The following is a 13,184-nucleotide window of genomic DNA, read 5'->3' as shown; positions in this document are numbered from 1 at the left end:
CATGATCGAACTGTTTTTTTCTTTTTTTGTAATCCACGATTGAATTTTTTGTTTTTTTTTGTTTGTTTTTTTTTGTAATCCATGATCGAATTTTATGTAATCCATGATCGAATTTTATGTAATCCATGATTGAATTTTATGTAATCCATGATCGAATTTTATGTAATCCATGATTGAATTTTTTGAAAATTTGTGATTTTTTTTTTTTAATCCATGATCGAATTTTTTTTTGTAATCCATGATAGAATTTTTTGAAAATTTGTGATTTTTTTTTTAATCCATGATCGATTTTTTTGAAAATTTGTTTTTTTTTTTTTTTAATCCATATTATTCAAAGAGAAAATGAGAGAGATGATGATTCTGAGGCCACCCTATCCCAGCCATATTATTCACATATCGAGTCCCAACAGCAACAGTGTAGAAAAATATTCGCATAGTCATTCAAAAAATCTTAATGGAGTACCCTCATTTTTTATTGAATTCCTAAAAAACAATATTTATAATGAATTTTAATAATTTTTTCGAATTTTTTTTAAGCTTTATTCTGACCGATTCACCCGATTCCCGATCCGCATCGCCGATTCGCCGATCCGGATCTGTTTTTTGGAAGCCCGATCCGGGTCACCGATCCGTTTTTTAAACCATTGGTTTAGGCTATTGCATCAAAACCTTTGGTTTTCTCCATTTAGCTACTCTAAACGCATATCACCTATCGTTTACACTATTGCTTTGTTTTTTCAATTGATATGTTCATTAGCTCACATCAGGAACTTTTTTTTTTCTTGTGGTTATTTGACATTAAAAAAAAAGAAGAAGCCTAATTGTTGATTTATGAAATTTATAACTTTGTTTCTTTTTCTACATGATTTTTTTGGAAGTATAGCCACTGTAAATTTGAAGAGACTTGGGTTCTACTTGTGAAATCACTTCCAAATTTTTAACGTTCAAATGAGGTAATTATTCGAAATAGAATCAGTTATCTGATTTCATTGATTTTTTATCTCACCCATATCGATTTATTCAAAAAAATTTGAGTTTTCTAAGCTCAACGAAAGAGGTTTTGGGCTCAAAAAGGTTTAAAGTATATCCGTCGAATAGGTTTAAATTAATTATCTATAGATTCCTAGGTTCTAAGAAGAACTTGTATTTTTGGCAAAGTAAAATTCCCTTCTTTTTAAGCACCCAGGCTTGACAATAGGTACATACTATTGATCGAATGCTGATTTTTCCAATAATTGTTTCACATTGTGAGAAAGGACGGGGTGAGGATAAATTGGGTTGTTCATCTGCACCAGATGTCTCTGCTCCAATGATTTTGGATCAATTTTTTACTTTGTATTACATTTAGAATGGGGCGAATATCATTGCTCATCTTATCAGGGCTTTCAAGCCCATTAATAAACAAGCCCGAGAAAATATAGCTATTACCATGAAAAGCTTTGGCGCTATTGACGACGCTCACCTTGTCAAGGCTTTGAAGCCCAAAAGGGCAAAACCTAAACAAGTGCAATATTTTGTGAGTCTTGTATCTCAAGAAGGATATCATGTTGTTGATCCTTGATGTTTGCTTAAATTATCAAAGTGAAGAAAGAGAAAACTTTTGTTCGTATTTCTAGTTTCAGTTTACATTACAAGTCTTATCATTATTTTGGATCGGATTGCATTAGTTTTATGAATTTGAATGATGCTTTTTGGTGCTTTGTACCAAACTTGAAATCACACTGGTCTGTACTCTTATTTGCTATATCCATTTCCAGGTATGAGGGAGAGAGGGGTATGCCTCCATGCATGCATCCATCAACACTTTAAGCATGTAGGAATGGGTGGTTGCAGCAAGTGCGTGTGACAAATGAGGAAAGGAAATCGAGCAGGTGTATGCATGCACACCCTCATTTACATTGCATACGTTATTTCCATGTGTATTACATCTCCATGCTCATTCCAAAACACATGTATTCACTCACTCTTTGGATATGGCTTTCGAATATGCTTAGGATTGATTTGGACAAGCGAAAATTGCAGATACCCCTCAGGTTTGAGCATTTCGGACAACTTCCCTCCAACAATTTTTTTTTGCAATACCCCAAATCATACTTTTCTAACAAAAACACCCTCGAATAAAAAAAAGGGTAAAAAAATACAAAAATGCCCTCCTTTCAGTTAAAAGGCCTCTCTTTTTTTCAGTCGTGGTCTCGGTCCGACAAAAGGACAGGCGGTCCAACACTAGCTACACATTGTCCGACGCATCCAACATTCGGTCTAGCAAAAGGAAATGCGATCCGGCACTAGGTGCCCTTGGTCCGGCAAATTTTTTATGGGGTCCGGCAGTTGCCTTACACGGTTCGGCACGTGATGACTTCGGTCCGATACGTCTTTACATCGGTCCCGCACATCTTTACGTCAGTCCAGCAATTGTTTACTATGGTCCGGTAGTCAACGTTTAGTTGCGTATTTTACGAGGATGTGACGTGAGCTTGTATGGACAAGGGCATTTTGGTCTAAATAAATATAACTTTTTGACTTGGGGGTATTTGCTAGAAAAGTATTTTTTGGAGGCAAAAGTTGCGAAAATAAAGTTGGTTGAGGGGAGGTTGTGTAGAAAGTCCAAGGTTGGGGATATTTGCAATTTTCCCTTTGGACAATGATGATGAATACAAAGAAAAAAATACTTAACAAATAAGGACTCGAACCACCTCAACCTCAAATGCTTCCAGAGTTATAATTAATGAAGGAACTATTTCATCTTAACATTATGATAAGGAAGGGCGATGCCTATACATTATAGGGCATTCATATGATCAAATGCATAAATGAACATGTGCTGTCTGAGCCAACTAAAAAGACCATTTACCAATTTTACACAATAAAATAACACAAAGCTTCATAAATTCTGCAAATCTTCCACTTGGTCCTCTCAGTACTCCAATATACATTGAGAACAGGAAAGAGAGATCCTTTAACTTCAAAGATTCATACTTGGGTAAGTTCATGATAGCACTTTGCTGCAGCACTTAAACCTTCCTTAGTCCGTGATCTCTTCAAACCTATTTTCATGTTACATGAGCACAATCAATAAATGAAATACCAAATAATCATATAAGTAATAGATGGGAATACAATCATAATATATGCAAAAGATGGAATGAAGAAGTTTAAAGAAACGATGGAATGAAGGCATCTGTTTATTTCAATAGGAGCAATAAGGAGTCCAGTATGCCCAAATGAGACACCTTGTAATTTCGATTTCTAAATAATGTGAACTTCTGCAAATATCAACGACCACAAAAATTTCAATCTTTGTAAAATAGCAAACATCTGTCGGAGCAAACTATGTTACATCCATGGCTGTAGAACTTTTTCAATAGGGAAAAGTTTATATAAGGTTGCAACCTTAAAATGTAGAATCACATATGCATCTCAACAATCTATAGGAAAGGTTGTTTTAACGTAAATAGCAAAGGAACAATTGCGGGAGACTGCTTTGCCGGATTGTGTGGTATGAAGCCTCTGAATCCAAACAAATTATCTCTCTCAAGAAAATAAAATAGTGTTTAGTGTAAGGATTAATGGCTAACAACCGGCTAAAGAAGATGGGGCACAAGTTCTGAAGCTACTTCAGGAGAGAGATGGAAGAAATGGTGGAGGCTTCATGATCTAAACAAGTGATGAGAAAGGGGTCGGCTTGAATCCGAGGTTGTTTCTCTCTCTAAATGATTCACTTGGAATTTTGAAGGCTCGCTAAAATGTTCAATTTACAAAGATCTTGAAGGGACGATGCAGGCCATATTAAAGACCCAGACTGAATAACAAACGTTCAACTCTATACAATGTTCTTAGGGGAGCTCTTATCGATGACAGAAATTGAGAGGAGTAAGCATGGAACTGATTCGATTTCAAGATGCTTCAATGAGATTGATTCTTTGTGAGGAGGAAGAAATTCTTATTTGGATTTCAATTTATTGGGAGGACAAATAGGGCGTTCACCCAACAAAACTTGAAAAGAAACCCTAAAAGAAAAAACCTTTTATGATGGATTTTTGGGAGATGGAAAAACCCTATTAAGAAAAAAACCTTTTATGATGGATTTTTGGGAGATGGAAAAACCCGAGAATGTTTACTTGGGGAGTGGGTTTTGGGTTTGGCTTGGACGAACACCACAAGCGTTGTGGGATGCTTCCTGTTCTCACTTTTTATGCAGTGAAAAGGCAGTATCTCAGTTACAACTCCCCACCCTTCTTCTTCTTCTTCTTCTTCTTCTTCAAATAGTGAACCCGAAGTAGCCGTGGTTACAGTCTCTGATGATTCACAACTGACGAAGACTAGGCTGAAGCATTAGGAGCAGGCTGTTGCTTGCTCCATTATGCAGTCATACTAAGTGGCTACAAATCAAAGACAATAGGTGTTTCGGCACAAGGAGGAGGATCGTTTTTGGTGAAGGATGGTTTTTGGTGGAGGTGAATACGGAAAGGCTGAGGAAGGGGATGGAGCTGTTGTGGTCACTATCAGGTATGATCTGTCATGAGGGCTTCTTTTAGGTGTGAACTTCCCACTGGTGGGCTCCTTCTCTCCCCCATCAACGGACATCTTTGGCTTGTCTGATTGGGCTAGAAGGAGTTAGAGCCTTTCTTATACTCCAAAGGTCAAAATTATGGGGGAGAATAAGATCATCTTCTTTCATCGGTCTAAGGAGGATTCTTTGATGGATATGAAGAATCGTTTTGTTCGTATTACGGGCAAGTTGTTGTCCCTTGATCTGTAGAAACCGGACTCCCATCTTTCATATTTGAGAAAAGAAAGTACGTGGATCAGGTTATCAGGTATTCCTTTTCATGCTTGGTATTCCTTTTCTGTGATGTCGATAGATGGCTTTTGATAGGGTTGACCTGTGATTTGTTAGGATCCGAATATGAAAACTGAGTGGGGCCCTCATTCCAAAAAATCTAACTCCTCAGGTGGGTCAAGAATTTTTTTCCATTGTAGTAGTGTAAGAAACAAAGGATTTAAAAAGTAACTGTCCGGGTCTACAAAAAGTTACTAATGGGGTGGTGGAAAAAAATGGATGGTAGGAGGTGGTTCGTCGTTGTAGACCTTCACCGGTTAAGGTAAATTCCAGCCATTTGCAGTGGGATGGTCACCAGAATTTTAGGACAGGGAAGAGGGATTTTCAAAATTTGAAAATCCATAAGTGGTGGATCCCAATTGGCCGTTTTGCTAAGTACCCGACGATCTCTTTGTCGAGCATTACTCACCGTGTTGATTGACCACGCGAACGCGAGGTCAATGAGGGACCATCAAGGATAGAAGGTTGTCAAAACAACAAAAAGGAAGGATTTGCTTGGCGGCAGGGAAGTGAGGCATAGTTCTCGGGATTCATGCTGACGGCAGATGGTGGCGATGTGGTGCCGCACAATTTCCCGCAGGGTACAAAAGGTAGTGCCATCTTCCCGATGCCTATTTTGAAGGCGGTGGATAGCAAGAACTTTGCATTTTTGCACGTTGGACTGAAGGAGGTGGATAAAGTTTTGGTTACAGCCATTGCGATGCTGTTAATAGGTCTTCGCCTTCGGTCGATGGTTGCGCTCCAAGTGGTGCTCGTTGTTCTTGCTGTCATGTATCCCCTGTGGCACCGTCGAGTAGCTAGGAAGGACCGTGCGTTTTAAAGGCCGGTTTTTTATCCATTGACTATGAACTCGATGGCACCGTTTGTAGTAGATGACGATGTTGAGCCCATTGCAATGGTGGAAGAGGAGGTGATGGGAGGCTCCCCGATGGCTTTAATAGAGGATGGACTATCGGTGCAGGTAGAGCAACAAGCGATGGTGGTGATGTTGAAAGATGAAGTGACTAACCCCTTGTCTGTAGTTTGTGAAGATCGGCCAGTGCTCCTGCACCTGTCTAAGGTGTCAACTAGTGATACAATTGTGGTTGCTTCTGACTTGTTGTCCCAGAGTGCTTACGATGCGGCTACAGGTAGTTCGTTGGCAAGTGAGAATCAACCTCTGAGTGATCAGGTGGAGGCCAATGTGGGATCCTTAGTGCTCGATAGCAGGATGGATTTTGACTTGCCAATAAGGGTGGTTTTTAAGGAAATTGTTGACAAACTCAGGGTTGAGAAATCGAGAAGCGTTAATGTTAAGAATAAAAAAAATGAATTGGAGAAACATGGTGGTGTCACTGAGGAGAGGATCCCTGCTAAGGATGTAGAAAAAAATAAAAAGAAAGGCAAGAGCCCTATGAAGGGTACCCAATCGTTTGCTCGGCTGATGGCTCGTGGACATCATCCTGGTGGTGTGGTTGGTAATTGTTATTTGAGACGAATAGGTGATTGAAGTCCCTTCTTCTCCGTCTTCTATGCAGGATGATTTTGATGAGACCATGGAGGAGGCTTTGATGATGGAAGAAGTCTTTTTTGGGTCTAACAAGGATGGTTCAGGTTCTTCCCTTCCTTAGTTTCCTTAATGCTTTTGCTTTCTTGAAATGTAAGAGGCCTGGGTGACCTTAGATGGAAAAATGATGTTAAGTTTTTGGTTAACAAGTATAAACCTACTACTATTATTTTGCAATAAACCAAACTTCCTAGCCCCACTCTTTCTGGGGTGAGGGAAGTCTGGGGTCATGGAGCAGTAGATTTTGTGGATATCGATTCAGTAGGTCAGTCTGATAGTATTTGGATTTTGTGGGACCCTTCTGTCCTGCACTCTTTTTGTGTCATTAAAAAAGACTTCCTTTTGCTAGTGGGCTTTGTGGGTCCCGCAGCTGATTTTCAATGGGGTCTTATGAATGTCTATGGTCCCCATTCTGTTGCCCAGAAAGAGAGTTTTATTTTGGATATATCTGAAGTTATTTCTCAGTTTGATTTTTTGATCTGTATTGGGGGGAATTTTAATTTTATTAGATGGCCGGAAGAATGTTCTTTTGGAGGGGTGAGGGGGGGGGGGGGGGGGGGGGATTCCAACAACCATGCGTCTCTTCAATAGGTTCATAGAATCCCATGCTCTCATAGATTTACCTATTGCAGGTGTGAATTTCACTTGGACTAATGAGAATATTTCTAATCCCTCTATGTCTAAGATTGATAGGTTTTTGGTTTCTGCTGAGTGGTCTGAAACCTTTCCTTTAGCCTCTATGAAAGCCCTCCCTTGACTTTCATTTGATCATACTTCTATCATGTTAACTTCTAAGCTTTGGTCGGGGGGCACAAAACCTTTCATATTCGAAATTGGGTGGTTATAAGAGAAGGATGTTCTTGACTTTATCAAGAGTACCTGGGAGAATTCTATTTTGGGTGAGACTCTTGACTTCCAAATCCATAAGAAGTTGTTGAACATTAAACATAAACTTATGGATTGGAAAAGAGAGAAGTGTTTTTCTATTAAAAAGAAAGTGGAAGAAGTGTTGGGAGCTATTGAGGAGGCTGATAAAGTTATGCAGCAGTCTGGGAAGTGGTCTGAAGAGATGGCTGGTTTTGAGAAGCTGCAAATTAAATGAGTTACAGGAGCTAAGAAGAGTGGAAGAGGTGTACTGGAAACAGAGGTCAAGGGTGAAGTGGCTGAAGGAAGGTGATATGAACACTAAGTTTTTTCATGAAATTGCTAATCTTAGGAAACGTCAAATGATGCTTTTGGTCTTATTATCCAGGGAGTTGATGCTGATGATAGTAATGGTATGGCCCAAGCTATTATGAATCACTTCCAGTGTGCCTTTATTTCTGAAGTAAAATTCACTCCTAGACTCAGTCGTGTGGGTTTTAGAGTTCTCCCGCCTAATCTCATTCCTATCTTGGATAGGGATGTCTCTATGAATGAACTAAAAAAGGTTGTCTTTGCTCTTTCGGGTGATAAGGCATCTGGTCCAGATGGTTTCCCATTAATCTTTTTCCATAAGTTTTAGAATTTGATGTTTTGTGAAGCTCAGATTTCTTAGGTTACCGATATTGCTATATTGCTTAAATGTTGCGAAGTTGCCTTAGACTTAAAGGTTAACTTCGGGAAAACAAGTGTTGTTGGCTTAAATTGCAGTGATGAGGAGGTGTTGTCAATAGCACATTGGCTGGGATGTAAGGTAGAAAAATTCCCGATTACTTATTTGGGGATGACGTTATTAGATGGACGTCTGCCAATTGCGTTATGGGATAAAATTCTACAGCGCATCCAAGTTAAACTTGATCTATGGAAGTTTAAATATCTCTCCTTTGGGGGAAGGATTACGCTTATTAAGGCTTCTCTGTCGAACTTACTTGTTAATCAAATGTCAATTTTACAGATCCCTTCTTCGGTGGCTAAGAAAATTGAAACGTTGATGAGGAACGTTTTTTGGGGATCCTCAGTGGAGACAAAGAAATTCCATCTTCTTCGATGGGATAGGGTGTGCAGGCCTAAGAAAGAAAGGGGGCTTGGCATTAGGAAAATCAAAACTGTTAATCAAGCCTTACTCTGTAAGTGGTGGTGGAGGAGTTTAATTCTTAAAGATCACCTATGGTACGAAGTCATTGCTTTGAAGTATGGGTCGAATTGTTTTGGTATGTGGGTGGGGGCTAGAAGTGGAATTAAGGGAATGTCTACTTGTTGGAGGTCTATTCATTCCTACAAAGGTTTTATTCATAGAGATATTCATTAGTCTGTGGGCAATGGCAGCAATATTTCTTTCTAGCACCACAAATAGGTGGGGGATTCTCCACTGAAAATACTCTTTCCTTTGGTTTTCCAGAGGATGGCCAACCCCAATGCTACTGTTTCAGATAGTTTTGTTCGTAGGGGTGACCAAGTTGTGTGGAATATTAATCTTCCATATAATAGAATCCCAGACTCTCTTTACTCTCAACTCTCTGGTTTACTAAGGTTATTGGAGGAAGTCTATATCCCTCTTAATGATGAGGATGAGGAGGTATGGGAGATTGATAAAAATGGGGTTTATTTGGTGAAGTCCATGTGCCTATTGCTTTTCCACGGTAGATGGAGATAGTCTATGCTTGAGATAGCCATCATCTGGAAATGGCCTCTTTCTCTCAAAGTACAAGGCTTTTTATGGCTGGCGGTTAAAAATAAGGTGCTTACGATAGATAATATAATCAAGACAGAGAAAATTCTGTCAAATATTTGTCTCATGTGTAAGGCGGATGGGGAATCTTGCAACGATCTCTTCCTTCATTGTCCGTTTGCTCTTCGCCTATGGAGTTGGTTATTTGTCTAGCTTGGGATTGCATTTGTAATGCCACCTTCAGTGCTTGGGATCTTACAAAATTGTACGGTTGATTTGTCACTAATCGGGATTGTTATTTGGCAAATTACTAGAGGCGTTATTCTTTAAGAAATCTGAAAAGAGAGAAATATGAGAGTTTTTGAGGGGAAATGTTTGCCTGTTGGAAAAATCTTGGAGAGAGTTTTGCACTCAATTTTATTATATCTTTCAATTACTAAAGTTGGTCAGGACATATCGGAAGTGGATGTCAGAAGAAATTAAATACTTTGTTTCATATGGGTTTCTTTAAAGGTATACCTATAGCAAGATGGGTGGCTCCACCCCTTGGTGTATCCAAGCTTAATTTTGACGATAGTTTGATAGGGAATCCAGGCCCAGCTGGCTTTGGTGGTGTGCTTAGGAATTGGATGGGGAACGTGATCTTTCCTTACGCAGGTCCACTTGGGACGCGTACAACTAATTTTGCACAGTTGTTTGCTCTTTTCTATGGTCAGCGTATCTTTATGGAAAAGAATGTGGGGTGTTCTTGTATCTTTGAAGGGGATTCTCTTAATGTCATTCAGTGGTGTAAAGGAGAACAGTGTCTTGGGAGCTCAAATCTTTGCTGCTTCAGATTTTGGACCTCTCATCTTCTTTTTCCTTTTCCTTTGTTCATATTTATAGGGAGGCCAATGTGTTGGCAGACTCTCTTGCTAAAGTAGATTCCTACCTTCCTGAAACTATTGTTTCTGATTCAGTAATTTTGTTCTAGCTTATTACAATTGTGAAATTTTTGTAAAAAAAAACGTCTTTGAGTCCCAAAAATAGTGCATTTTGCAACACATTATCTACACCATCCATTTTCAAGAGTTTCATATGTTTAAAGATCTTCTTGATTTTAACCATTTTTGAAGTTTAAAAATTTCTAATTAGATATGAAAATAGTTTTTAAGATAATCCTAAACAAATTTTACAACAAAATTGCATGTTATGATAAAATTTGGAGGTGCGCTTTTTAAGGTTGCAACCTTATAGAAACTGCACCCTTTTCAATATCAGAAAAATATAATAAACAACTACATATATGTTTATATATAGAAAAAAGCTAACAAACACTGACAACTATAATGAATAGTAGTATAGGTGGAATCACAATCGTTAGATCTTCATCATGTGGTTCAGAATGAATTTCAATATTTTTTCTAGAAATCGGATCATAATGAAATTTTAGATGTGTGTATTAAAAAAAAGGGCTCACAATTAAAAAATATAAAAACAATGTTTCACAAAATATAAAATAACTGAAATACCACTGAAAAATGATGGGGATAATTTAGTCATTTTAAATTATTGAAAATAATATTTCTATATTTTTATGTAGTGCGCAATAGTGTTAGGTATGTACATCCACATTTTCATATTAATCAGATTTATAAAAAAAAATTATAATTAAAATAGTGATATGTATTTTGAATCACTCAATAAAGATTTTACGGTGGGGATTTCACCTATATTATTGTTATCTAAGCACCCTAGGTGACTCTATATTTTCTTTAGATAAATAATATTTAATTATATTAATAAGTAAATGCTGTATAATTATAATAATTAAAATCAATTAATCATGATTATTATTGTTATAATTATAATATTAATTTCGTATTGTTATTAGACTATCATTGTTCTTTAATAATATATTATAAACATATTACTTATATCCAATGATCATAACATTTAACTGGCTAATGTTTGTAGCATTTAACATAAAAAAGAATTCCTCGAAAGTAAATTAGCAGACAACCTGCGAGGTTCAATTTCTCGTCAATATATCCAAACCGAGTAAAATAGAAAGATGTTTTGCGATATATTATAATAATATTTAAGCTCCCGACTTATTTATACTTAGTGTAATGTTATAATAATTTGAATAATTAATAGCCTTGCGTCTCAAGTTCCATTTCTATGGGTAAAAGCCTTATTCCCACTAAACCCACAAAAACAAAAAAAGTTAAAGTAATCTACAAATAACTAAAATAATGAATAATCATGAAAAATAAAATCCATGAATAGAAGATTTAATAAACTACATAAAAGTAATATAATTAAACAACAAAAACAAATGGGAAAAAGGTAAAAGAGGAAAATAAAATGAGTACAAATCTCCAATAGAGTTTTTCTAAGGATTTTTTGAGATATTTTTTTTTTTATTTTTGAAGGTTTTTTATCATTAACTTTGTCGAAATTCAATAAATTTGTGATATTCGTAAGATGTAATTAGAAAGTTAGGGAGATATTATAATAGTTTGCCTAGACTTTGGGTACAATTGAACAATATTATTAAATCCATGAAATTAATGAATTAATCATAAAAATATATATTACTCGCACCATTCAATCGGGTACTCCGAACAAATCAATGAAAGAGCATGAATTAATAGTGTTTAGTAACTGAAAAATACCAAAAATGAAACTTAAAAGGCAAAAACTTTATACTTGAGCGTCCACTTCTTCGTGATTCGTAAAGGCCTACAATAACAAAGAAAGACCAACAATAAAAAGAATTAATGCAAAAATATGTGAGAGAAACAAATGAACGAACCTAGAGAGAGAGATGGATTGGATGTTGGGTCTTTTCTTTCCTTCATCAACTTGAATGGATGATGGAAATGTTTTATGTTATAGGATCTAGAAGAGAAAAAATAGGAAAGATTAGAAGGGATATGGTATGTGGTAGCTACGTGAGATAGGATATTTAAATGATTTAATAAGAGAGAGAGTTAGAGAACGATAGCGTGAGGTGTTTTAAGAAGAGAGAGAAAATAGTCACATGTAAGGTAGAGAGAGACATTTAAATTATTTACCCAAAAAAAGTTATTTAAAGTAGGAGGTAATACATTAATACACGTTAATAAATAAAAATAGAGTAATCTTAAACTAAGAGAGAGGTTGTCATAATAAATAAAAGAGAGAAAAATATTGAAGGAAATAATTGAGGGCAAAGCTGACATTATTAATAAACAAAAGGGTAAAAGAAGAAGAGAAAAGGACACTGGTTGTGAAAATAGGAATGGTCATCTTCTCGCTTAATATATAAAATAATAATGGATATAGAGATGGATTGAGGTAGGGGAAAGATTCATATGTGACCATACCACAGATAAAGTATATGTGACCATGCTCTTAGTTGTCTGATATGAGTAGATGGTTAGGATGGCTTGAGTCCCAATGATACAAGTTGGCTATTAAATGTAAAATATTGATCTAACGACTTAAGAGTGTTTTGTTTTTAATTTTTATTCAATACATCATTTTACAACAAAACTGGGGGTGTGCATACATCTGATAGGGGCTTTCTCACAACCCAAGTGCTATGTGACCTTGTGATTAGAATAGCGAGAGGGTCAGAATTCTAGAGAAAGCTGACTCAAGATGACCCCGACCCGAGTGACGAGTGCAATAGAATCAACATCTCTTATGACCCGAATTCACTGTGCGAGAAGGTGGTTAGAGTAGCAATTCTAGAATTAGCACCCTAAGACGTTGTCTTAAAATGACCCCAAGTCGAATGTTTAGGCAGTAAAAGAAGCAACCAGCAAAGAGAGAGAGATGAAACGACGACGAAATAAAATAAAATAAATTAGTAGTTAAAGGAGTATGGTTTAAAGAGAAGAGAATGAAGAATGTGGATGCAAGTGTAAGGGATAAAGGGCAATTAGAGGCAATGGGAAGGTAAGGGTGGATAGAGGTCATGGGGTGTAGCAGCGGGTAGGAATTACCAAGGGAATAACGGTAGACAAGATGTTAGGTGAAGATCTAGGGGCGTGTAGGGGTTGTAGGAGTAGATAGGGATGGTTAGATGACGATCTAGGGGTGGATAGAGGTAGTGGGGATGAGAACTGGTAGCAATTAGTGAGTGCACTAGGGGCGGATGGAAGTTAAGGTGTCATAGGGGCACATGGAGATGTAGGTGTGATGGCGCGCATGAAGTAGGTAAGAGATGGAGCGGA

The sequence above is a fragment of the Amborella trichopoda genome, chromosome 3, assembly GCF_054954075.1.
Source record: "Amborella trichopoda isolate Santa Cruz 75 chromosome 3, AtrichopodaSantaCruz75HAP2 v2.0, whole genome shotgun sequence".
Taxonomy (NCBI): Eukaryota; Viridiplantae; Streptophyta; class Magnoliopsida; order Amborellales; family Amborellaceae; genus Amborella; species Amborella trichopoda.
Note: the sequence above shows the minus strand (reverse complement) of the source record.